This window comes from Mycteria americana, chromosome 2 (assembly GCF_035582795.1).
Source record: "Mycteria americana isolate JAX WOST 10 ecotype Jacksonville Zoo and Gardens chromosome 2, USCA_MyAme_1.0, whole genome shotgun sequence".
Taxonomy (NCBI): Eukaryota; Metazoa; Chordata; class Aves; order Ciconiiformes; family Ciconiidae; genus Mycteria; species Mycteria americana.
The window spans coordinates 48,080,947-48,108,244 of NC_134366.1; the positions used below are offsets into that span (position 1 = coordinate 48,080,947).

The 27,298-nt window shown below is 42.1% G+C and overlaps 1 long non-coding RNA gene across 1 annotated transcript; it reads left to right on the forward strand.

The window, feature by feature from the left end:
• Positions 1–17: 17 nt before the first annotated feature.
• Positions 18–23,757, forward strand: LOC142405613 (uncharacterized). Its single transcript, XR_012774244.1, has 5 exons — positions 18–163; positions 1,908–2,111; positions 16,162–16,342; positions 19,409–19,459; positions 21,055–23,757. It is a non-coding gene; the product is annotated as an uncharacterized LOC142405613 (long non-coding RNA).
• The last annotated feature ends 3,541 nt before the right edge of the window (positions 23,758–27,298 follow it).

Sequence of the window (27,298 nt, forward strand, 5' to 3'; positions counted from 1 at the left end):
CCGCCAGCCCGCCCGCGCGGCCGCGGGAGCGGGGCCGGCAGCCGTGCGGCCTGCGGGGCTGCTGCGCTGTCCCCGCAGCTTGTAGAGAAAGGAGTCTGGAGGCGATACTCGCCTCAGTGACATAATTTCGGCCTTTACTGTGATCTGGGCTGGTTATCTTCTGGTGAAGTGTTGGGGTTTTTTTCCTGGTTATATTCCCTGGAAGGGTTTCTTCTTGTTTTGTGCTTTGTAACGGGAAGAGGGTATGACAGTAGCAGTAACGGTGATGCGTTCAGGCAGTTATTAAGTTATTTTTGTCTGTTTGTTTAGCAACGTCAAGGAAGGGCTGAGGGGGGTACAGCATATCTGCTTCTGTGAGCTTGGTACTGACGCAGCGCGAGAAGGTGTTGGGAGATCAGGTATGTTGGCAGAACAGGCCGTAGATGCATCAGTCAGGACCTTCTCTCGGCCGAGCAAACAGGAGAATAGCTGCCATGCTTCCTTCTCCTGACGCTTACCGTTAGATGCCTGTGGGGAGAAGGTTTTTTTAGATGACTTCACTACCAGGTCTTTCCTGAGAGGGTTTCATGTATCTGAAGTATGAGAAAAAGACTTTTCATAGCAAACTCACAGTGAAACAAAAAGGGGGGTCTTTCTTATTGTTTGATCTGAAAGTGCTTGAGAGCAAGGAGAAGCCCAGGGCAGAGTTTGCTCATCCTTCCCTTTGCTTTTTGCCTTTCCCATGTTGTTTCTTTGCTACCTGTAACACATTACTAAAGAAGTGATGTTTGGGTCCCCTACACCAGTGCCTGTACGATCAAAACTTACCCAAATATATGATTTATGCCAGCCATGCACAAGGTCACTTAATCATGTTGTCACCAAAGTGGTTCGGGTTGTGCTAGCGAGGGCCTCCTGCCAGCAGGACTCTCCCACCAGCAGTGTACACCTGGAGGTTCAGCATGTCCCAGGGCAGAAATCTTAGCCCAGGCCTACGGTTACGGTTAGGGCTAGGACGAGGGTGAGGAGAGTGAGAAGTAGGAAACCTATAGGCATTAGGTTGGTGTCTAGGCACAGTTCCTTCTGGAGTCATAGCTTGCTGTTGTGCCCTTTTTTTCCCTTTGGGATGCCATGATCTGGACATAACTGTTCCACTCACAAGACCTTTACCTGGATGGCAGGCAGGGTATGCATCAAGTGCTGCCAAAGGGGATCTGGGAGAGAAGGAAAATAGAGTCAGTTTTCTGCTCTGCTTGTGGCTTGGCAGGTTGGCTTCATGCTATAACGCTGATGCTCTTGACCCCCACTGTTTAGCTCCTGTCATAGTGGGCAGAGAAGGGAATGTGGAGTCGTGACTCCTGCGCTCCTTTTTTGACTTTGAAACGGCCAGTAAGCCAATGGTGCCCTGTTCTGATCACTCCTAATCACCTAAAACTTCATCCCCTCCTTTTAGGGCATAACATGGGTGGAGACAGCTGTGTGGGGAGAAAACTGAGTGGCTGCTGGAAGTCTATGGCTAAGTTGGACATTGATTGTCTTGTAAGTCAGGAAGTGGGTAATCAGAAAACCTCCATTGGCTTGTCTGCAAAACAACTATATAGGGGTTGCTCTCTCTAATGGAAAAAGTTAATGGATTCAAAGTAGAAAGATTTTTCTCAGTTGAATCAGAGGCATGGAGTACAAGTTTAGAAGAAAGTATCTGAGGCTGTTTAGTAAGCATAAATCCCATGGAATTGACTTTAATTATGCTCTGGCTGTGCGTTCAGTGAAGAACAGAACCTGTATTTGTGCTACAACTTACTTTCTGCTCAAATTATTGAACTGTGACTGTAGCTACAGCACCCCTTAAAAGGTTTTGAAACTGTCAGGTTTTGGTCAGAAGAAGGCCAGCCCACCCTGGTGATGTGCCTTTGGTGCTCTTTGAACAGGAAACACATTACTGCTAGCAATGTAAGAGCCTACACCTCCCAAAACAGAGTGCACGAATGCTGACGCCTGCCCTGTGACTGAGCACCCATCTCAGTTGTGAATGGACACCAGAGGCCGCAGAGTCAAGCTCCAGACTTGGCTGGAGAGGAGCATCTGTCAGCCCCTGTGGCTTAGCTGTGCTCTCCTCCCTTTGCTTGTAGGAGGTAAGTTTGGTTTTCAAAGGTAAGAAGGTAAGGCTATATCATACTGAGGGCTTCTTGTAACTCCTACAGGCAGACTTTGCTCCCAGCTAAGCCGTTAGTTACTGCCTCCTAGCTAAGATGTACTGTCTATGCACAAGGTTGTGCTGGGCTAGAGTTACAGTTCAAGCCAGTTTTTCAACCACTTGTCTTATGGTGAGAGCCTCTGCAGTGCTGCCAGGCATACAGCATGAGTGGGCAGAGGTGCTGAGACAAAAACAGTAGCACGTTTTCATGCACTGTAATTGAAGTTAATTCTAGTTAAGCTAAACTGGCCACAACAAATGGAGAGGATGCATTTGTGGCTTCATAGCAATAAAACAGAAAAAAGAGCGACTTGTGTGTATGCTCTCCTCCTCCCATTCCTCCCCTTCCTAAGTTATATACTGTTTAGCTGCTCCTCCAAATCGAAAACTAATAGAAGGGAAAACCTGTCATTTCATTGTTGCATCTTTGGTCCACATTTATTCAGATGTATACAGGAAGTAAAAAGAGACACTTACCGGTGGCTGTTGACCATGCTGAAGTTAATGGAAATGAAATAAGCTGCCAAATACATTGCCATCTTTTCTCCCTGTTACCCAAATCTGATTCCCTTGTAAAGCAAACATCCATGGGTACCTGTGCAAACTGTTTTGCCTTTCATCATGTCTTGAAAACGTCAGAACTTTGTTGCTTCTACGGAGCTGAGCTTAGATGCAGAGAAGCAAAAACATTATGGTACCAGTAACCTAATTTCAATCATGGATGAGGATTGGAAGTATCCTGGAAACTCAGTGTGCTCAGTGCTGTGCCCTATGGACCTCCTGCCCCAGCACTAAGAATTTACCCCATACGTAGAAATAAGTGGGAAGGGGTCAACATGCACATTCTTTAAAAATAGCGGGTTGTCTGTAGCAGTAGGAAGAATTATGTCTGTGAACCACAAAAAGTGCTAGTGCAAGTTAGGCAATGAAGGAAAAGATACTGAGAAAAACAGTGGGGCTGTTGTTTGGCAAGCTTAAAGTCTTCATCATGTGGAGTGTAGAACTGACCGAGAATGCCTAATGCAATGCTTATTAGCCTACTCTCCTATAGATAAAAGGCTCAAATTAATCACACTCAGCCAGATTGATTGTGCTTTGGGGTGTTTGCGTATGTGTCCCTTCCAACTCTTGAACCTACTAGCTGATTTCTGCCAAAGTTGAGAGAGATGCAATTTCTAAAAATCAAATTTCTTAAAATGGGGAAGAAAAAAATCCTCTGTAGGTGTCCTGGCTGGGCACCTGCTCTGACTTCCCAGGTTTTTGCTGACAGAAAATCCCCAGGGCAGATGGATCTTTTCTGTGTCTCAGCTGTGGGAAGAACTTCAAGGAAACATGAGCTCTTCTTGGACACCAGAGCTGATCAACCAGGAGAGACAACTCTGTAGGAAATCCCATTTCACTAATTCCAGGGCTTATGGAGGTATTCATGTTGTCTGAAACCAAAACTGCTTTGGAAGAAAAAAATAGATTTAATGAATCTCCATTCTAAAGCATCTTGGAATAAGAACAAAGCTTTTGAAGCTCTTGAATTCATGTTTTACTGAAAAGGGCTTGGGAGGTTTTCATTTAAATGATTCTTTATGTCAGTGTTTTGGATAATTTTTTTGCTTTTAAAAAGGCTTATTAATATATCAGTTGACTTTATCTGAATGGCGCTTTTTTCATTATTAATTTGTAAAGGAATTCAAGATTTGTGCATCTCACCCCGGATTAGTACATGTAAACATTTTAAAACCTTCTGCAGCACCATTCTGCTCTGTTAAAGCTTCTGACAGCCCACCCTGCTGATTTAGCACGGCTTCACCACATGTGATATGGCAGTGATCCCAGGGACTTAAATGGGTGAGAGAAACAGTTTGTAGAATACTTTCTTTAAAAGCACCTAAAGCAGGAGAATTGCCTGTAGTCTCCAGACTGACATACTGACAGATTTGTTCCCTAGTTATGTGCTAATCATTTTGGAATGAGAATCACTTGCCCCTGGATGCTTTTACCAAAGCAGCATGTACAAAATTAATTTCACAAAACTCAGCGAGAGACCATATGGAAGAGGAAAGTGATATTTATTTTAAACAAAGTTGACTTCAGACACTAACACGTGTTATGGATGTCACTCCCTTGCACTCCCACACTCCCACCACCACTTGGAAGCATCAAGATGTGTGTGATACTTTCATACGCACTTTTCTGGTAATGTTTCATTCAGGCCAAGTTTAGTATTTCTGATACAAATCTCTACAAGCCACATAATAAGTTAAATTGTACTAGCATACGTTCCTGCTGTTAGGTTATACTAGTACAATTTTCTTCTGCATCTGCAGCTACTTTTAACTTTGGGGGTTAAAAAGAGAAAGCAGGAAATTGTAAAACCAAGCTTTATTATACCCTAAACATACCTGTAAGCTGTTGATAGTGCTTACCAACCACCCGCTTGCAGCGGGAGTAGGGCAGGAAGAATGTTTTGCTTTTTGTTTCAGAGAAAAATGGAAATTCACAGGGAGAAATTTCAGCCCATTTTGAGCTTCAAGTGAAAGTTTGGTAACTCTTTAACTTCAAGGACTAACCTATGTAATTTTCCCCCCTCCTACATTTGATTGCTCTGCCTGAGACTCAGAAATGGCCCTTCTGTATTAGCCACAAGTCAGGTAATGGCCAGCTTTTCTTGGCCTGAGTCACGTCCAGTGCCAGCCAAACACCTTACGCTCTTTTTAAAAATGTTTTAATTTTTGTTAAGACTATGACTATTTAGTCTTCCTTAGAAATCCTGGGTACAAAACCAAAACGGTGCTCTTAGGCAGTGCCTCCCTCAATACGTATTTCACGTGTCCTTCGAGAAAAATACCAGCCCTCTGCTAAACGCGCTGATCTTGGCAAGATCTGAACCTGCCCGTTCAGCCTCGGAGAGAGCCGAGCCCAGGCGTTAAGCCCGGCCCGGGCGTGCCCGCCGTCGCCGCGGGGTGGCAGCGCTGCCCCTCCGCGCTGCTCTGCCGGGAGGAGCCGGTGCTTCGCAGCAACCCCGGGGCTCGGGGGCCGCTCTGCCGGGAGGAGCCGGTGCTTCGCAGCAACCCCGGGGCTCGGGGGCCGCTCTGCCGGGAGGAGCCGGTGCTTCGCAGCAACCCCGGGGCTCGGGGGCCGCTCTGCCGGGAGGAGCCGGTGCTTCGCAGCAACCCCGGGGCTCGGGGGCCGCTCTGCCGGGAGGAGCCGGTGCTTCGCAGCAACCCCGGGGCTCGGGGGCTCCCATCTAGCTATGACCTCTCTGAAATGTTAAGTATTTCCCAGTGAGCAGATCTGCTGGAATCTTATTTTGTATGATGATGAGAATTTGGGAAGGGCTAACAGGGTAGCTAGCACATTTTGGAAGTCTGTTTGTATAGGCAGATTTTATGGAAAGCGGAGACCTTCCGAAAACAATTATAATTCACCATTTCCAAGGCTTTGGCTTCCCATGCCCCACTTGTTCTTGTCTCAGCAGGAAATAATTTTACCAAGGATAAAGGGGACTGTTCAAGCATCTACTGACAAAAGGCTGAGTATTATGTTGTAAATGCATCTGCTTATTAAATTATCCTTTGCTGGAATTTTAGAGGCAAAAGATAGCACAGAACTGGGGTTGAACATAGAATTTCCAAGCAGAGAACAGCAAGCAGGTCCTGGTTGCTGTGAAATCTGGATCAAATTAAAAGTGGTTCCTCTCTTGCAAGGGAGATGATGACATGAGTGTGAGCTCTTTGAGAACAGGTATAGTTTGGAGAAAGCCTACTGAGATAACTCAGTTGTTAAGCAGAGTCAGCTTGCCTGGCACACAACTGGCAGGAGAATTGGAACAGCAACATCTGGGAAGGTGATGCAGGGCTGGGAACATCTGGTTGGCCAGTGGTGTTAGTTATGGGAATGTCAGGGAAGAGGACAGTGAAATAGTTATGGGCGGTCCCATAACTGGGTATGACAATTGCCCTCCAGACCCATGTGTGAGAGCAACCACTGTGATACTGGGTTTGTCCCCATGAGAAAAGAGCGAGAACAGAATCGCTGCTTTTCATGATCTCCTCATGTAGACATACAGTATTAAAAATGGTGGCATCTTGTTCTTTCAGTGACAGCTTCCTGGCAGAGACAGAAGCAGTAATGTTTATACTGTGCTATCACACAGTGCCCTTTTTCCTCCACTCTTACCCTTCCTCACTGAAATGCTAAAATATCAGGGAATCCACTCCTAGAGTCTTCCGTCTCGCTGGAGTCGGCAATTATGTTTAGCTCTAAGTCCCAGTCTGAAAACAACATCTAATATTGTCAAAGAATTTGATTATTCAAATTTGAGAGGAAAATGGTTGATTCAGGCACATCTTTAGTGAATGATCCATTATCAGATGCCTGGGATGGTTAGACATAGCAGATGCATAATTATGTACATCAGTGCAGTATTAAGTTGTTAGTCATTCTTTCTTTATGGCAAAATACAAGCTAGTTCCTGGTTTTGATTAGCATCTCCATTACCTGCTCTCAGTAAACAGGTTGTTGGCTTTTTTTTTTTAATAGAAATTTGCATGCGTCTTCACCTTCCACATAATCTAGTTACCCAGCTGCTTTAATGTATGCTGCAACTAATAAATGAGCAGCTGCCATGGCTACTGTAGCCATACGAATACAAAGAAAAGCTCTTCAGCTTTTAAGGAGTGGCTGGAGGCAGGTAATTAACCATGGTTTCACTTCTTGCACACAACGAGTGTGGAAAGAAACACACCGGGCTTCCCTGTGGGTTTTGCTTTTATGAGCATGTACTTCAAGGATTGCAACATCGCTACCATTTCTGGGTACAGCAAGACAGTAAGAAAAAGCAAGGCTGTGTGCTACAACGCTCAACAGAATCCTCTCTAGGAAATCCAGTTATAATTAAGCTGGCAGTAACAAAGGGGCCTTAAAAATAATAGCAGATTCATCTTTGGAGAACTTCCTTTTCCTGCTTCCTTGCCCCCATTTTCAGGCTTTTCTCCTTTGCTCTATTCTCTCCAGTGCTTCAAGAAAAGCACCTCTAATGCATCCAGGAGTGGGAGAGTGTTCACCAAAAGATTTTGCAACTTTTCTGAGCTCTTGGCTTTTTTCAGATCCATGCATTGTCATTTATGCATCTTAATAGGCTGGTCCTATATTTTTAAAGAATCCCTGATATTACAGAGCTATTAAAAAAATCACTTTTTTAACATGCAGGGTAAATCACATTCTCCTATGTAGCAGATTATTATTTGGCTGTCAGCTCACAGTAAGAGGTCTGATTTCTGCCCACCAACTTCACTGGGAAGTTCTCGGTTGCCTATAACGAGGGTAAAATTGGGTCCGAGAGTGTTAAATTATATCTTCTCCAGCACAGAAGAGCATACCCAGGCTTTCAGCCATATCATGCTATTTGCAAACACCAGTGAAATTCTTTTTTTGGTCTCACTGAGCCATGACAACATGATAGTCTCTTAGAGCTATAGATTGGATTTCAGGACAGAAATTGCTGCTACCAGCTAGTTTGAATTCTTGTAGAGAGAGGCAAAAATTCAGCCAGAAACTTGCTGCAAACCTGTACATCCTGGTTGAGCTGTAGGCCAAGAATTGCAGCTTCTTTGTCTCAATAACAAAATACAGTTACCAGGAAAGCTCCTGGTATTGGTTTATTGGAGGATATTTTCTCTCTCTCTCTCTCTCATGTCCCATTCAGAGCTTACTCTTCCTTACTTCACTCGTCTCTGAAATGCAAACCATTAGTGGTTGCTCTTTAAAGGACAACGATAATTTTAAGTTGCTATAAAATTAATCTGAAGCTGAAGTTGCATTTCCGTTCATACTTTTACTGTTCGTCTAGTATATTTTAAAGTGTTTGGGGCTTTGGGCCAAGCATTGGTATAAATCAGAATAAATACTTGGCTGACTTACTTGGGTATCTTCCTTCAGCAATCTGTTTCTAGCTCACGGTTTGGCCTTCTTTGCAGCTGGGATACCTATTTCTTTTCCTACCAGCTTTTTTTTTTTTTTTCTTTTACATCTTCTGTCTCAAGCAAAAAAATATCTTGGTTCAGCAGTCTAACATCTTACTTTGTGATTCCTCAACACTCTTTCCAGTCAAGAGTTTCAAGCTTCTTTGACTTCTGACCCCGCAATCCACCTGTTTTAAAAAAATACTGCTTATTGCCTAACTTATGAAGTTCTCTATAATTCATTTTTCTGAGACAACAAATAAAGAGTATGGTGATAACTGCTGGCATTGACTCACATTGCTGTTTGTGCCCAGCCTGCCTATCTGTTGACTTCAGTAAGGCTGCTAATGTAAGGTTTGCAAGCCTCTGCAAGAAAGTATGCGCAGCTTCTTCTTATAGCGTCCCTTCTTTTAAAAATCCCTGTGGGTTACAGTTTATCTCCATTCTCTCCCCAGACCCCTCCTGATTCCCCAACTGTGTTTTCTGTGGCCTCACTCCTAAGGCATATTTGAGCCTTGCATAATGCCTAACTGGAGAGGAGGGAAATAGTGATGACAGCCAGGTCCCTCAGCGGGCTGGGGAACTGAGTGCTCAACTTAAGAGGGGGAAATCAGCTTTTGTCCTTGGTCTCCACCATCCCCTTCTACATCAGCGTCGACTGGTTTCCACCATCCTCTTCTACACCAGCGTTGACTGTGGGAGCCAACTTAGTAACTGGTGAGAAACTGCAGCTGACTTGGAGTGACTGGATGCCTCCAGAGCGGTTCAATTCTAGGTGTCCTCTGGGCTTCTGCAGTCTTTAAGAAGGCTGAGTGGGATGTTTTGTTGTCCTTCTGTAGCTTTTAACTGATTTATGTCTCTTCTAAACTTTGAGACAGTGTTTGGGTAGCAAGTCAAGTGAAATAGTCCTCTTAGCATCTTTGGAAAATAATACTTTGAAGAGCAGCAGAGAGCAACATAGTGGGAAAATATTTCCCATGGGACTTGCAAGTTTTGGGGTGATTGTGTTTGCAGCCCTGGATCGTTTAGAGAATCTTTCAGCATGCACACTGTAGACCACCAGAAAAAAAAATGCAAAATGAGAAGCTAAATAACTGGATTTTCTACTGTGGTAGCATCCACTGGCCGACCAATACAGTCACTTTGAAAACCAGCATATCGCAACTCATCCTGGTCAAGATCTGAGTAGTGAAAGAATAGTGAGAGTGAGCTGGGAGGGTAGGCATCGCATCTACATGGCTCAGTGCTGGCAGACTCGCTCCGGATATGAGACTGGAAAGAGACCTCAAGCTCCTCTTGGGCCATACTTTTGCTGCGAAGCCAACTGATGGCAAAAGTACAGTAGGAAGGACCACTTGGGGAGTTATGGCAGATAATTAAGAAACATGCCTTTGTAAGGAAATGCCTCTTCTTTGCACCACAAAGCCAGGCACAATCCTTGTCCTTGTGCTCTTTGAATACAAGGACAGCTTCTGCCCCGTACAAGAGCGGAGTTGACCGTCTCAAAACACTTGCAGAAGAGCAAAGCACAGGCAAGGCCCACTCTCCCCCATGTGCTGCAGCTCAGCTGGCACGGCAGCACTGCATGAGGAAAACATATTTTCTTCCTTCAGTAAAAAGCCCATTGCATTAGAAGCATCAGGATGAATTCTGCTATGCTTCCATTTTAAACTAATTGTGTATTGGGGTATACACAAGATAATTTTAAAGCAAGATTTTTCATTCCCAGCCTGCAAAAGATGCCATTTTCCAGCTGCTAGAAAACATCATGAGCTGATCCTGTAATGAACTCTCTCATGTAAGAATTGCCTCATTACCATTAAATGTTGCCAGCTCTTAGATTTGTGTTCTGCTTCATAAATTCCAAAAAGCAGCTCAATATATTTAGGAGCTATTTCCCTGTTTTAAAAGGAACCAGAGTCTATTCCAGGACCCAAGCCAGATCCCTTACAGTTTAAATGAAGACAGATTGCCATCAGCTTATTTCAAAAGATGAAGAAAAAGTCTTTGCAGAGCAATTTCTTTTTTTTTCCTTTTTTTTTCTTTTTTTAAGGAACAAGAACTTGCACTTTTTGTGTTTTTGAAGAACAGTGAATAAGCCCAGCAAGATTACACTATCGTATGTGTCCACTAGTCAAGTATTAACATTATAATCAATTTTTTTCCCTTGGCAGAAGGCAATAAAGGGCCAGAATCCATTCTCCCTGATTTCTTTATACCAACTCCATAGGGTTCAATTCACTCCAAACCAAGGTGGAGCTGCTTTGGAGGGACTAACGATGAGGTCTGGAGGATTTCTCCCTTCAGTTGTTAATTTGAATATAATCTAGGTCAATGTTGACCACTTTAGGTCAGCTCTGTGTTGCCTGACTTCTGTAAAACAATGCAAATTAAATCGTGATGGGTGATTACTGCAACTTTTCACTTTTATTGGCAGCCTGAAGTACTGAATAGGAAAAAGAGGCAATTTTCTTTTCTTACCTAGAAAGGTATAGGCAGAGCAGCACAACAAATTTGTACTGTTATTCTTGTTGCATATGCCCATAAGAAATAGAATGGAATTTGCTACGGGCTGCAAAAGTACTTCACAAAAATAAATTCACCAAGGAGAATATCAGTTCTGAACTGTGGACCTTCCAAATATCTGGGAAATCTGCCTGGGCAACACAGTATGTTGGTTCTTAGTGGACAGTGTTACATGCATGTTGGATTTAACTTATAAATCTTTCCCAAAGGAGCTGGAGAATGGAAAAAAACTATAATGCAGTTGGGCATTTGTCATTTTCCATTAAAAACTGGCTGCTTCCAGCATGTCCAGGCAGATTTAAACAAATGAAAGGGTCAACTAAACAATGATTGTATATGTACATAAATTAAGACATGAGAGCTTCCAGTAATTTATTTTATCTACTAAAATGCTGCTGTGATTTTGACTTTGAGAAAGGAAGTGCCTTAGAAGGACCAGAAGACAGTATCCCATGGCAAACAACCAAAATTGGATGAGTTCAAAGATGCAAGAAGATATGTATTCAGTCTGATCAAGGGAGAACATGCAGCTGTGTCCTAATAAAAAGAAATCATTGAATTTATTTGATCTCCTAGGGTTTTTTCCTTCAAAATCTATGCAGGAGAGCATTTTTTAATGCCGCAACTTGTTTTTTTCATAATGTCTTTCAAAACAAGACCTAGTGTCAAGAACCCCTTCTTTTCCAGCATTAGCACTGACATTTGGCTATTAGCGTGTTCATTACATAGGATCCTTCCTGCACTGCTCCTGGATAACTGCAAAGCAGTTGGGACAGCAGACCAGCCTGGAAGGCCATGGCTGGACCTGGACTGCAGGTTTCCCGTGCTTATTGGGCAGAGGTGTACAGAGAGGGAAAGCACCAGGTCTGACATGACGGTGCCGAGAGAATAGACTAGACTAGACTAGACTTCTAGTCTAGTTAATGCTTGCACCAGCAAACCGTTGGACTCTCTACAGGGACTTCTTTTATTATCTGAACCCAAAATGCAGTTTTACTTGTCATGTCCTGACTAGAATTATAGCACACTGAAATTCCAAGTGTGGATATATAAAAAATTTAACCGTTGTACCCTGTTCAGTCATCTCTTGCTGTTCCTCTCAGTTGAAAAAAAGTGGGTTTTCTTCCACATTTTCCTCAGAAAACCTGTTAACAATTATCATTTCTTATTGCAAGAAGAGCTGAAAAATTTGGCATCTGAATATCATCACCTTATGGCATGTTGTACCTGGGCAAAAACTTACCCACACACTTCACGAAAGCAGAGTCCATGGAAGGAACAGTTGTAGCACTTTGAAGCGCTATTTATGCTGTCAATTCTCTTTCCACAAATGTTTTTAAATCAGGGATTTAAATTAAGCATTCACATTAATCACTCTCAAACTAATCAGTGAATCGATTCCAAATCTGGCAGCCAGTCAGTGTTGATACAAGATTTGCTGCATGTATACTCCCAAATTTTGTTTGCACAGTATTTTACTGCAAATATAAAAAGGCAAATGCAGTTGTCAATTATGAATGAAATCAAAATACAGTAAACTGAAGAACAAAACTGGTGTATATACCCTCAGCAACCTGTCAGTATGGACAAAACTACCCGTGAGTTGACATCTAGTACTTATTTGCTAGATCTTCTTGTAAATAATAAATCACCTTTTCTTTCTGCAAACAACATGAACCGTGTTCATCGCCTGAGATTCTTTACATTATTAACAGCTTGGCAGGGAGTTCAGAAACTCAGCTGAAGAAAATATTCAGGAGATCCTATATAGTTTATATTAAGATTCCACCCTGATCTTTTGTACGTATGCCTTCCTAGTTTACTAGAAAGTTTCCATAGTTTTGTATTAGACAGGAAAGTCATGCTTTTCTACTTCTTTGGGGCACTTCCATACTGTAAGTATTCTGAAATATGATTTGAGTAACAAGAATCATAGAATCATTGAACGGTTTGAGTTGGAAGGGACCTTTAAAGATCATCTAGTCCAACCCTCTGCCATGGGCAGAGACATCTTCCACTAGGTCAGGTTGCTCAAGGCCCCACCCAGCCTGGCCTTGAGCACTTCCAATGGTGGGGTATGCACAACTTCTCTGGGCAACCTGTTCCAGTGCCTCACCACACTCATTGTAAAAAATGTCTTCCTCATATCCAATCTAAATCTTCCCTCTTTCAGTTTAAAACCGTTGCCCCTTGTCCTATCACTACAGGAAGGCTGGAATATTTTTTACTCAAGTAATGCATACGGTTTGCTGTGTACTTTAGAAAGTAAGAGATTTCCATCAGTGCTGTTACGCTTTTACAGCTTCCGGGGCTGATGTGCCAAGGTGTAAATTTCTTCTCAGGAGCAGTCCGGCTCAACATGGGTCCTAAAAGAAGCCATGGCAAAACAAGGGAAGAAAGATGAAAGGCTCAGGTGCAAAGACCATACAGCCAACTCCCAAGTGACTGGAGAGCTCGAGTAGAAAATAATCCTATTCCTCCTCTGAAAACGGTAACACACAGAAATCTGTCTTTGTAGCTAAAGCTGGTTACTTTCTAGCCTCGACATGCTTCAAAAAATTATTTCTGTGATGTAGTCAACAAAAACAGGCCATTATCTGATGAAAGCAGTGGTACCTTAAGAGCCTCACTGAGTGATGCGGAGCTGAGCCTGCATGTTTACTCCAAAAAATGCCAAAAGACAGGATGTCCCTGTGTAGGAAGGAAATTCTATATCCTCACTGGAAGAGTTTAGTGGCCAAAAAGAGGAAAACAAAAAATCTACTATGAAAGAAGAAAAGAACTCTGAGGTTCAAGAAGCACAAAACAAAGTCTTGATGATGTAGCCCTTTCTCCCAGTCTTTTTTGTTACCTGAAATACACCTTCACAAATTAGAAACTTGCTAGTAACGATTTTTTTCTGCATAAAACCCCTACTAATGGGTTCTATTTTGTTATTTGTTGGCCTGGGCTGGCCAAGAGTATGCGGGGCAGAGCGTGCAGCACAGCCCCCTGCTTTCGGAACGGAGAAGTGGGGAATACAGAGGATGGCTGAGGCAGGGAGAAAACTCGGCAGGAAAGAGTCTGTGTTCAGGCACAGACCTCATGCCTTTTTCTTGGAGCTGTAGTGAGCATGGGGAGGGTGGGCACGGAAGGTGGGGACAATGACACAGGCAGGGTTTTATTGCAGTACGTCCACTTCATCTTTGGCCGTAGTGGTAGAAACCCTCTCACCTCATGCTTTCAGTACAAGAGCCAGGGTCCTGAGCACGCTGGGGCAGGCGTAGGTGTTTCAAGAAAGATGAGGACCATCCTGTTCTTGCACACCCTAAAAATCTCCACAGGAACAGCCAGGTTTGGCTTTAGCTCTTGAAATTCCAAGCTGCTGAAACTAAAGCTACTCATTAACTGTTCACTAATTCCTTTCTAGAAGTAATTTATTCTTCTTCCTTTTTTTTTTTTTTTCCTCCAGTAGATATCTCTTCCTCTGTTTTTGTGGCATGAAGATAACCTGCAGGGATAAGTGGAAATGGGGTTTGTGCCCTTATTTCTAGAGTGATTTGGATTGGTGGTGCATTGCTGGAAAAAACAGCCATCCTAGCTGCTAGGCAATTTTAGTAATGATTTAGACACTTTTCCCGTATTTATTGTGGACTTCTTTCTTTTCTTAGTTTCTTATTTTCTTTTCCTTAATCTAAACATCCAGTTTATACATGTATAATCATTTAATGTGAACAAAACATAGATTTCTTCCAACAGTGATTTGTAACAGTGATACAAAATTTAAAAGGAAGAAAAGCAGTCTGATACACTAAGGAATGTATAATATCTGCAACATATCTTCTTCATTGCTCTAACCTATACTCTTCAACATATAAGCTTTGCTTTTCTAACTGAAAGACCTGCAGGAACACCACACCTGCACATTTGATTAGCTAAAGCTAAGCAAATCTGAATGTTAATTCAGTAGAATCCTCTGAACTGGTAGACAGCCAACTCAATTAAACAGCTATCCTGATAAGGAGAGACAAAAATGCTTCTGAAAAGACTCGCCATGGCATAAAGTACCCACTAAAGTAAAACTACAGCAATAAGGAGATTATTCACAGCATTTAGTTTTTCTTTGGCATTTATTTCCTTATTATTACTGGAATCTCTGTTTGTGATGGAAGTGAAGTTTGGCATTTCACACTGATTTAAGAGCTTGCTAATACTTAACGCCCTGTGTCACTGACTGAATATATCCCTGTTAAGCAGTTTCACTGTCATTAAGTATAATTGTGCTAAATTAGCATCCATGGAGATGTCCTGGTTAAAAGGTTTTTACTATACCAGCAATTGTATACCAATAACATAATCCTGGCAGAAAAAAATCCTGAGCAATAGCTAAGAGAAGGAATTTGTAGTTGCTCTTCAGAGCAGCAGGCAGGGAAGTGCCTCCACACCAGCATCTCCTGGGGCAGGGAAGATTGCTTTTCTCAGCTAAGTCAGCAAAATGGTCATGGTCCCTGGGCATTGCCATTTGATACAGGTGTTTCTCCAAAAGAGATGCGTGACCATTGCAGACCAAGGTTTGGCAGAATCCTGATTTTCAGAGTGCTCGGCTCCCTTGCTGAGTGGAAATTATCTGCAATGCTGGTGTGTCTCTGGCTTCCTCTGAGCACTATGCACAAGAACAGTTTGCCGTACAAATTCTTCAAACGATCCTCTTAAGAATTAATGTTGGAAGAAGGCTTTTTCCTTTTTGAGCTGTTATGCTTAACATCTAATTAGCCCATGGTGTCAAGGCTAACATGGTAATTCTGTAGGCCAGACATTTCTCATGAGGAGTAAGGAATAATTTAAAACAGTCATTAGGAGCTGCATGGTCTTGAAAATAGAAATTATTTTCACTTTATCTATCACTTTAGATAATTGTGCTACAGCGTTCCTTCCAATTTAGTGCTCATTTCTGGACTTACTAGGTAAAATAACAAGCTGACATCTGTACTGTATAATATGCTTGATTACCTGTATGCAGAAAGTGGCCAAAGAACAATTTCAGATAACCAAGTGATTTGATACTTGAGGGAATTTTCAATATCATTAATCAACATCTGGGGACATTAACCTGTTTGCTTAAGAAGCATTTTTGGTTAATTGAGGTTCACAAACTAAGGTTACATAGAATGCAGAGCAACCTTTAGTTCAGCCTTGAAGCCTTGCACTGAAGGGTGTTTCAGAGGATTATTTGAAAAAATGTTTTTCATATCTAGTAATTTGCCTCTTAACCATCCTTAATCACTTGCCATTTGATTATCTTTCATCTCATGTCCAGTAAGCTAAACTGACAGAAATTATCTTCCTTTTTTATATAAAAGGAAGCGTAAGAGTTGGTCCTTACCTACATACAGAGAATCTTTGAGTAACAAATCTTTGCTTCCAGTAGTGCTGAAGCATGTTAAAGTATTATTAATTCATATTCATGTGCACACAACAAACAAACATATATTCTGAAACTATACTGATATAATCTATCTTTCACAGCCTGCTTCAGTCAAAGCACCAGGACTGTGTTAGACAGGAAGGAAGAATGAAATCCAGAAGGAGGAATCTCCACTGATCGTGCTTCTTCACAGCTTCTAGACATTCAAACCCAGATACCTGCAACCAAGAACTTCATAGATGATTTTGACAATTAAGCAAAAAGAGTGATGGACTTTCTCAGGTAACCAGGCAAGATGAGCTGTATTGTCTGGAGAGTAAGGGATTTGGTTTTATAGCACAATATTGCCTCCCAGAGATGACTGTTTATGCTAGTTTTACTGCATTGTTACAGGAATAATATTACCATATAGCAAATTACTTTTTCACCAGCAGCACCTACCTCCTACGTACCACACCTTCATTTGCACTTCTTGGCAACTCTTGCGCGGCAGCATGCAGATCCCTATGTTGGCCTGGCATACCAGATGGGACGCCTTGGCTTGTGCTTAAGACTAGAAGGCAGGTTTTGTAACATTTTGCTGCACATTTTCATGTGCTAGTAACAGGAGCACGTGATCCCTAATTCCTGAGGTACAGCATCACTCCTACTCCCATGCCAAGCCTTTTCTGAACAGGCTTGGCCAGTTTTGCAACTGCAACAGTCATTCTTCTCTGATACCTATGGACAGGGACTAGAATAATACTGTCAAACCGCCTTTCAGATCTTGTTGGTAAAGAAGGATCTGCAAATGTGAAAGGCTAGTATCATAATATCTTCTAATGCCATAGTATCATATAATGCTAGTTCCTGGGTATTTGTTTTAACATCCTAGTAGCACAACATTTCTTTAGACTTTCAGGGCAGTTTTGAGTAAGGTCATGAAAATTGTCGAAGGAGCCAATGACTTTCAATATTGCATTCTTTTATGTTTAGTTTTTAATTATTCCTTGTTTAATTCCCTCTGACAATTAGTGCTCTTTTCCAGCAAAGAATGAAAGAACATGGGTTATGCATGGTTTTTATATTGTTATGTTCATTTTCTTAAGAACTTGCTGAATGAACGAATCACAGGGGCCACATTTTGACCAACGGATTACTCAGTCAACTCAACTGACCACTAGATTGGTCCACGTGTCGCTCATGGAAGTTGTGTAATTTCCATCGCTGAAAGTCTTTGGTTACAGTGCAAACAAATGCTGTGAGGAATAACATACACAAAATTTAGGACAGAGCAATAGTCTATGTCAATGTTTCTCAGCCTTTTTTAGTTGAAGAACAACCCAAACTTTAAGCAAAGAAAGATATATCTGATTTGGTTTTGTCGTAATTGTTTTCTTGTATAACTAAAAAACACGTGGGCTGAAATGGGATCATTCGTGCTTTAATTTTTTTACTGTCATTTTTATTCATTTGTTCGCTTATATTTGGCTGTATATTTTGCTAACATTATGGGGTTTTAAATAATTCAGTAAATGTGCCATCTAAGATCTGATGAGCCAGTGGTGAAAAACTGTCGAGAAGCATTCAACTAGATAACTTCTACAGGTCCTTTCTGTCCATTTGCATTACAACTCGTTGATATGTAGGCATTTGCAAGTAGGTGTTCCCTGGCACCCAACTTGCATCACTCACTCCAGACTAAGGATGCGAGATCTTCTCCTGCATTCCTCTGGTCCTTTTACACACACTGTTAAGCTACCAGGGCAAACAGAAATGTTTACTGCTACTGTCTGCAGTCCATTCATCCAAATTTCCTTATTTCCATGACCTTTCTTGTAGTAGCTGTGTGTAATGTTTGTAAAAGCAGCAAATTTTGAGGCAAGGGATTTGTCTATAATTTCTCATTTACTTCTAGCTGTTTTATTTCTGATGAAAGGTCCCAATTGACAAAATGAAGTGTAATCTGTTTAAAGACCAGCCGAGATAGATGCTGCTTTACAGCTAATATTTTATGAGGTTTTTGTGAACTCCGAGTCAGTATGAATGTCAGCATGGGAAATATATTTAATCTTTCTGCACAGCTGTTTTTATCAACCTTCTCCTCAACCATTAATAAAAAGCTGATAAAGGTCTCAGGGGAACTTGCCGTGATGCATACTGAAATTGGTTTGTCCAGCCTGTCCCTTCTGTTGCCTAGCGAAAGGTTAATGCTTTAAATTGGTCAGAGAGTTTGAGAAGACTTGGAAAAATTCAGGAGTGGTTACACAGGTGGTAAGAGGTCTGACCTTAGCCCACCATCTCACGTGAAATGAGAACACAACTCATTTCACAGGAAGCAAGACCACTTTTTTAATGCTGGGCTGAATTTTGTGATATGCTAATTTATATCAATAGCTCAGCTGCTCCAGATGGAAACTCCAACTCACAACCTGGGGGGCTGCAGGTGAAGTGAGGGCAAAGCACTTCCCACCCGTCTGCAAGCTCCGAAAGGAGGCTGTAAGCAGAGTAACTTGGTAAATGCTATTCTGGACTAATGCTTTAAAAAGGGCTGAAAACCTTCTCTCAGTAAAATTGATAAGGGCATTTCCATTATTTTCAGTACAATCAGAATTTCATGCTGAAGAGGGAAGAGTGTAATTTCAGAGTGACTTCCATGACAGTAGAGATCATATGCCCATGATTTACCTAGAAAGTTATTTTTCTAGTGCCTGGGAATTTCTGTTTTTCATTTCAGTCAAAATTACTCTGCGTTTGTTGACAATATTTATTCATGACACATTGCTCCGCTGGATGGTCTTTGTTTGCTGTGTTTACCTGCCAGAAGTGACTTGGTCGGACAGTTGTGCCATTGGGTAAATGATATTTAGGGTAAAATGTTTGAATGGTCCTTGTGGCTGGAAGAGCATGTGAGTGTTGCTGATGGTTGTTCACTGTACCCGTTTTAGAACTTAAAAGATACTGAGGGAGTGCTTCAGTTCTGAAAATGCTTGTAAGTGAAAAAAGGATAGTATTGTAAGTGAACTTTTGTATCGGTGTTTTGTGACCTTGAAAATGATATCACAAGAATGACAAGTGTTTTCCTGTGAATTTATGGCCACGTTCATAAACGGCATCCTATAGTATCCCAGTGTAAACCCTTAGAAGCCCGACATGACTTTATTGGAGGTACTCTGGATTTACATCAGAGCAAATTCACTGGAAAGTGTCCTCTGATACCTCCAGTTTGAACTTTCATGTTATTTTATAATTCAGTATGGTAGTTATACAAAGGGGCTTTAATGTCGGCTGTAGAAACTAAAGCCTTTTGTTTGCAGCCAAGATGTAACATGTGCAGTGCTCTTGTAAAATGCCTGTTTTGCCTTCTAGTGTCCCTTCAGCTTTTGGTAGAGAGGATCACAGCTGAATCTAAGAATGGAGGTAAGGCTTGGTTTTCATGCTTTTCGCAGAAAATGCATGTGGTAAACACTCCTCTTAACAACTGTGCTTCATCTGTGCTACCTGTATGTACATGCTCATCACTGGACAAAATACATGAGGTAATTTTGCAGTGGATAGCAAGTGGCTGAAAGATGGAAACAAGCACACCTTGTAATTTAATACTAGACATTTGGAATGATTTGTTTTAAATGTTTAATAACAGACGCAACTTGCAACTATTTATTAGATCCTTGGAGCACTGCAGGGTTGTTTAATATCGCAGGTAGTCAGTGTAACCATTCTGTGGTTACTGAGTGGTTATTTACCGGGAAGATGGGGAGGCAACAAGAAGAATGAGAGTCCAGGTAGCAGGTCTGGGAGACAAACATGTCTGTTCTGTCTGTGTCCTACACCATATGTAGGAAATGCTCAAATAGCTCAGTTACCAAACCTTTAATAGTTAAAAGTTAGAATCTAGGCCAGTGGGCAGAAAACGTTTTTATATGTGGCTATTCTATCATCAATATGCAATGAATCAGTGGTGGCAAAATCCACTTTATAGAACACCAATGTTCACTTCATCATAGTGGCCATGACGAGACTGACTGGGTACCGGGACTTAAAGAACCTCTTACCCTTGGGTGAGATTTGGCCTGTATTTCCAGCTGCCTGAGCTTCATGTCTTGTGATAAGAGAACTCCTTGCAAATGCATTGGGTAAATTATGCACAAATACTCTACCTGAGACACAAAAATTGATATAAAGACTGCTTTCCTTTTCACCAAAAGTGCTTGTTTCTATCCCCACAACCTTCTCCTATCTCACACAGTACCTTTGTTTTATTTCCATTAACGGGCACTCTGTGCACCCATTTAATCAAGGGAATGAAATAACCCAGTACTGTTGAATCAAAGTCTGATATAGTAAAAATAAATGCAGTTGTTTCCTATAAGCAGGCTTCCCAGGTGGTTAACTGACAGTTTAGGCAAATGTTATTTTCTTGCACTGTTAACAATTTTTTGTTAAGTAAGTGTGTCATAATGCATTTATTTACAGAATCTAACATTATATTGACAGCAGGGAGTACAGTGCACTTTACGAAAAGTCAGTTTGAAGATTGTTATTTAAAGCAGGATCAAAGACAAAGAAGATAGGGACTTAGCTCCCATGAGGTGATAAGGGAAATTGCATTGAGGCAACAGAGCAAGAGGTTAGCTTTCTGCGCTCTGGAATGGAGAGATAGGAGAAGCAAAAGGGAACAGCAGTAAAGCGTGGCGTAATGGCATCATGTTATTTCATGGAATGCCCTGGAAAAACAAATGGAAGGAGAATAGTATTATGTCTTACACGTGCACTCTAAGCCTCTATAGGGTGTGACTGAGTGACCCATGTGCTGAAGATGGGCTTTAAATAGAAAAATGGGGGGAAGAGAGTGGTGAGATGCCCTGTTAACTCCACTGAGTGACACCCCTAACTCCACTAGAAACCCTATCTTGAAATGATGTCCTGAGAGCATGAAATGTAACTCTTTATTCTCCCACCCAAAAATCATAGCAGGTCAAGAGCATTCAATAAGTTGATTGTTCTGTGTACAGGAAGGCCTTGAGGTGACTCTTGCAAGGAAAACCCTGAAATGGAGGCATGAGGAAAATGGAGGCTTCCTTTTTCATCACTGTTTTAAAGCCAGCAGAGCACCACTGGCATCAGCTTTCTGCATCAGATGGGGAAGCGGGTATCTTCTCTTACAAGATAAGTTGCTGTTGGAGAGCAGCAACAGCCTGAAGTTGCTTGGAGCAACCCAAGATAGGCTGGAAGTGCGCTGTATGTGACGCCTTAAGCTGGGCCCTATGGCATATACGCCCAGCTAGCTTTCGCAGTGAGCTCTCAAGAGCGCTGTTTGAAAACCACTCCTTCAACCAAATGCATGTAATGCCAAGAAGAAATATTCAGGGATGGAGCGAGTTTTCCTGCACTTCAAAAGGCAATGTGACAAAGGTATAACAGCGCAGTATCCTAATCCCCAGTGTGCACGTTCCCATTGCAGAGACATAGGGAAAAGTCCCTGTGTTTGATACCAGCAGTGGATTATATCATTCGGCTGATGTCCCAGATCGGTCCCAGTTCTGCAACGTTACTTCGCAAATTTTTTCCATAATCCATAAAGTCAGCAAGCATTTCCCAGTTACATGCTGCATTGAATAATCCCAATACAGTATTTGTACGGTAATTTTCTTTTCTGACTGACATTGTGTACTGTTTCTCTATAATGAAAACTCGATTGAGTCTGGAAACAGCATTTGTGCGTATTCGGTGTATCATAGGGATCATAACGGGGAGAAAGCCAAGAGAAGGCCTTCTCCATAGAAACGCAAGGTTACAGTGGGAACGCCGAGTCTTCTCTCAGTGATAAATGGCACTGACACTGTGATTGCTCTGCTTGTTTATTCTCGGGAAGTATCTCTATGCAATAAAATTTTTACTAACATGCCCTTTACTTTCCTTTTTAATCTGCTTAGCATTTTGGCTGCCAGATTTGACAAAATCCAAACACATTGTATCATTTCTTCCCAAAGTCCTTTTACTAGTATCTCTAAGCCTGAAATTTTATATTTGCACGTGAACACAGTAGTATCAAATCAGTCAAAGCAACTGGTACTTCTATAGCTATACCAGATCAAGGTCTGTTCTCAGTTACCCATACGAGTTCAGCAGTAATTTAGCTACACATATGTATAGTTTTTGCTTTTTAGAGTGATTCATAAAGGAATTTGACAGACAGAGGAAAGCTAAGAAGGGGAGCTCATTGCTACAGGATGCTGTTGGGTGCCAGCAGTTTATATGGGCTCTTAGAGGAATTAGACAAATTCATGCATGAAAAATTCATCTGGGCTGTTACACCTAAAGGCACCACTTCTGGTGCAGGAAATCCTTGACCTGCAGATTGCTGGAAGCTGATGAAAGTACCCCGGGGAAGCGACGCTATCTGCCTGCTCCGCTCTTAGTCGGTTCTTTGTGCATCTGCTACAAGCCATTGCAGGAAGCAGGTCTCAGTGGACAAGTACTCTGACCGGGTACGGCTGCTTTTATGAATCGCTTAAGGCAAATGGTGGGACCTACAAAGAGAACCCCCAGGACTGTAACTTGTGATACAAGAACACGACAATACTCCTTCTGTTTGGCAAAAATGGGTGAGGACAGTCTCTCATCTCGTGTCAGGGCCCTGAGGGCAGGGCACCCCCCACCTGGGGGTTTGGGTTTGGGGTTTGGCTGCCCGGGCTCAGGGCCAGTCTGGTGCCCTGTGGTGCAGGTGGTGGTGTTAGGGAGAGAGCTGGGAGGACTCAGTGAGGTCCCTCCCCACCTCCTGTTCGCCCAGGATCTGGTTTTAAGCTCAGGCTCTGGCTCCTTGGGTCCCAACCAATCTACATTGCAACCACGGCCATGCCCATGCTTGGCTGTGGACCCTGCTGATGCACGCACTGACCCTGACCCATGAACTAGCTTCCCAGCCTGACCCCGGACCTGCCTCGTCACCCATGGGCTTGCCTGATGATCTGGGCTCCAGGCTGTGCCTGGCTGCCCCCTTCCAGCCTGCCCTGCTCCCTCCATGAGGGCAGCGGAATGGGCCCTGGCTGGTGACGCCATGCCCTCCCAGCCCGCAGATCCCCCACGGCTCACAGCTGCCGATCTCTTAGCTTTGTATCTCACTCCTTTGCTGTGCCACACCAATGTCTGTAACCCACTCTGAGGTCTGATAGGCCATGACCAGGTCGTTGACCCAGTCTGTGATCCATTGACCATTGAGCATGGAGTAGGTGATGAACGGTTGGTGTTTTGTGCACCTATGTCTTTTGTGCACCTTTAGCTCTGGGGCACAGGCACATACCCCAGCTGTCACCCCCCATCACATTGCCTGCTTGCCTCTTTGCCATGTGAATCTAGCACATGTGGTCCCACACACTGGAAGAAAAAGTGATAGGTCTGACAGTAATATTATGCTTGATCACGCAGCATCGTGAATCTTATAATTCAGTTACATCTTCACAAAGATTCTCTAACAAGATTTTATAAGGTTGAAGGTTACTGTGCCAAACACAAAGGTTAGGGGTATGTATGGACACGGCTGCTCAATGAACTCCGGCAACGATGGTAAAGTGACTAAGGCATGTCTTGCCCAGGGTCCGTAGAAGAAGTTTGCCAGGGGTTTCTTTTGACTTCAGACAGGAGAAGATAATAAAATGGCCTGGGCTGGAACATGGCTTATGGCACACTTGTGGCCATAAGCTAGGATAATGAAGAAGATCACTCCAGCTACCAACAGATTGTCTATCAACATATGCAGTGTTCAGAGTTGAGAGAAGTTAGTAGCACAGCATACTCTGCAATTGGAATCTGTTCATCTAATTTGCCTCGAGACAGAAAATCGGTGGCAGGTTTTCTCTTCCTGCCTTCCTTGAGAATTCAGTGTCAAAGGAAGCTAGTGTCAAACAGCCCTGATGAATTATCATTTCTGTGCACAAAACACATAATTCAAGTTTCATCACCCTTTCCTGTCAACAAGTTTCAGTGCTGTTGGGGAAGGATCATTTCTATGTTACCTTCCGCCGCTGCTAGAATTGAACCATGTCCAGGCTCAGGATGAGAAAGTATATATAGCAAATCACTTAGACAAATTGCTTCCCTCAGTAAAGCATCAACTTACATTAACAAAACTTTTAAATGTTTAGTATTGCATCTGCTCTGTAATTTGGCTCGCTGTAATTTTTGTTTTAATAAAAAGTCCATTTATTCATCTCTTCAATATGTTGCAGTTCTGTTTCACCCTCTTTACAACTGTGATGCATTTTTCTCTTCTACTCAAAAATGTGGAGCACTTTTCCTGTCTGCTCATATTTCCACCTTACTGGGCCTAACCTCAGAACCTTGCTCTGTTTCTCTCTGGCTGATTAATTGATGTTTCATCCCTTTCCTTTTTCTAAAGAGTAAGTTGGGGTTTTTCCTCGTAAGTCATCACATGTTGATTCATTTGTATTTTTGCTAATTCTATTCGTATTTCCTTTTGCATCTATATCCTCTCCTTGTGTTTTGCGTCAAAAGCATTATAAATAAATGAACAACTCTTTCCCTCTCTGCCAGGATAACTGCTTATAAAAGCCTGGTTTCTAATTCTTTAGAGTTGATGAGGGACTGATGCCCTGAAGCATACAGTTTGATATCCCAGCCTGTACCCTTTCTAATGAATGTTCCCATTATATGCTTACTTGTCCAATCTTCTTTTGAATCTGAGTAACATTTGACCTCTGAGATGACCTGCAGCAAAAAAAATCCACATTTTAATCACTTCCTATTTTATTCAACTGAAAATCTAAAAAAAAAAAAAGATTTCTTTCCTGCATTTTAGATGTGCTGTGGCTTGGTTCTTCCCCTGTGTAGGGTAAAAGTAAATAAGAGCTCAGCCATTCTTTGCTGTATCTTGTTCTTCTGCGCTGTCTTTTATTTCCCTCTGTGTCTGTCTCCTGCCTGCTCTAAACAGTTTGCATCTTTAAAATCCTTTTTCATATAAAAGCTTTTGTATGACTATTCATGACCATCGTCTGTCTCATGTCTTTGCATTTCTGCAGCTGTTTTTTGTGAGTCGATGATACGTCTGGCTATGGGTGCTCCCGGTTAGACACATCCTTAGTTTCTAAAATACAAAATAATACTGCCTCATCTCATTCTCTAGGCATACTTTTTTGATCATCCGTTCATAATGTGAGCAATACCTTCTGCCTGATGTCTTTAAAGTGGCTGTATATCCTCTGCACTAGAGATCCAGGCTATCCAAAACTGACAGCTAATTAAATCCTAAAATAATTTTTAGAGTGTGTATAAAGCAGAAAGAACAGATTGACATGCAGCTACTAGGAAGAGTGTCCTTTGATACATAAACAGATAAAGTCTAAACCAGACATAATTTTTTAGAATCCATTTTCTGAGTGTCTTCTTACTTTCAAATACCATTGTTCAAGTCAAGTGTTAGCCAATTTACTACATGAAATTCAGAGCTTGTTGGCCAAGCTTTTATTCTAAACTATCATGCTGATTCTTCCTTTTAGTTGTATGTAGGTTTCCAACACATTCTTCTTTTTATCTGATCAATAGAGAAATGAACTGGCCTGGGAGGTAGACCTTTTATAAACTGAGTCTTATAAAGTAGGGAATGTTTTTTTGAGTAGATGCTAAGCAGCTGAACTATTAATTGCACCTGGAGTTTCAGGTGCTCAGCACTTGGTCCTTATTCTCTACCAGCTTTCAAATTATATATATGCTTTCAATTGGATCCTTTATACCCTGTCATTGGCAGGATTCACATTCTCCACTCTAGGATAAGTCACATTTCATGCACTCACAATATCTCCTGTCCTTGCTTGCTTACTTCACCAGCCTCAAATCTGAGACCTTCAAAAAGACAAGAGGAAAAAATCTAGAATTACCTAGCAGTATTCTCCTTAAACCACAGGCTAGGCTACGTCTCTTTAAGTGAGAGGAACAGGCCCCAAGGTGAGCCCTTATAAAGCCAGTATTGCAGTCCCCTTCCTTTCTTCTGTGGTGTGTAGCAGTCTTATCAAGGGACATGTTCCTAGGAGAACATTTGGAAGGGCTTCAGAAAAGGAAAAGAAGAATTACAGACCATGAGAAGATGGGGAAAAAAGGTTAGTTATTTTTGGTTCTCAGCTGCGGAATTATCTTGAGAATGGTAGCTACGTTTAGAAAGAAAAAAGTTTTATGTAAGTATAAAGCCATAAGGAAACGTAGCAGAGTATATTGCGCAACAAGTTTGAGGAGCAAAGTTGAGTTGCTAGAAGGTGCTACTTCTACTTTAGTGAAGTGTCTCCTTAACTTCAAGGAGAAAGTGGTATGTCAAATCTGGCAGAGTGGATGTTGAATTTCCCTGTTATTTTTCCCTAGTCTTATGTGAGAAATATTTTGAAAACCTAGTGCCAAGTGTTCAAGGGTGAATTGCTAGAATCACACTCAGTTTGAGAAAGACCTTGCTGTTGTTTAGGTGTGAAGATGAGGAAGCTATCATAAAAGCAAGCAGCACTTCTGGCTCTTACTATAACTCTTCTGATAAGATTAAAAAAAAAAAAAATTAGACTTCTAAAGCCTCTTATGGGACTCCTAGCAAGAATGAGTCTCTTATCTCTAAGTACATCTGCAGATCTAGCCTTTGATGTCCAGTATGCAATTTCTGTAAAGCTTGTACTTAAATAAGAGAGTGTTTTCTCAATAATCTGACCTTGTATGTCTCTGATTATGTCTTAGTAAGTGGGCCCATTAAAGACCAGGACTGTACTGTAAGTGTTCTCCACCTGAGGCAAGCCTCCTGTGAAAGTGCCTTTGCATAGGACTTTTCTGAGTAAGAGATGGAAAACATTCAGATGAGTCCTCTTCAGAGCTGGAAGATCTGTGTGCCTGAGAAAGGGAAGGCTAATGAGTAAAGGCCCCCTTCATTACAATACTTCTTCCCCTGCCTCAAGCATTTTCTGCTGGCTAGGAGCTTGGTGCGTTTTTGCATAGGCTACCTGATTTCCTGTGTTTGAAGGCAAAACTGAGGATAGTTACTGTGCAACGACTCTATAGGAAGATTAATTGTGTTAGGCAGACAAGGCATCCCCACAATCTAATGTGTTGGACCTTGGGTGAGAGAAAGTTAGAGGTGAGAAGAAGCTCAGCTGGCTGCCAGGTTCACAAGCAGCGGACTTCAGCCTGGCCTTTCTAGCCCTACCGCTCCATCAAGCACCCTAAAACTAGCCCACAGTCCATCAGTACAGTGAGGAGCACGTTTTTGTGCTCCCT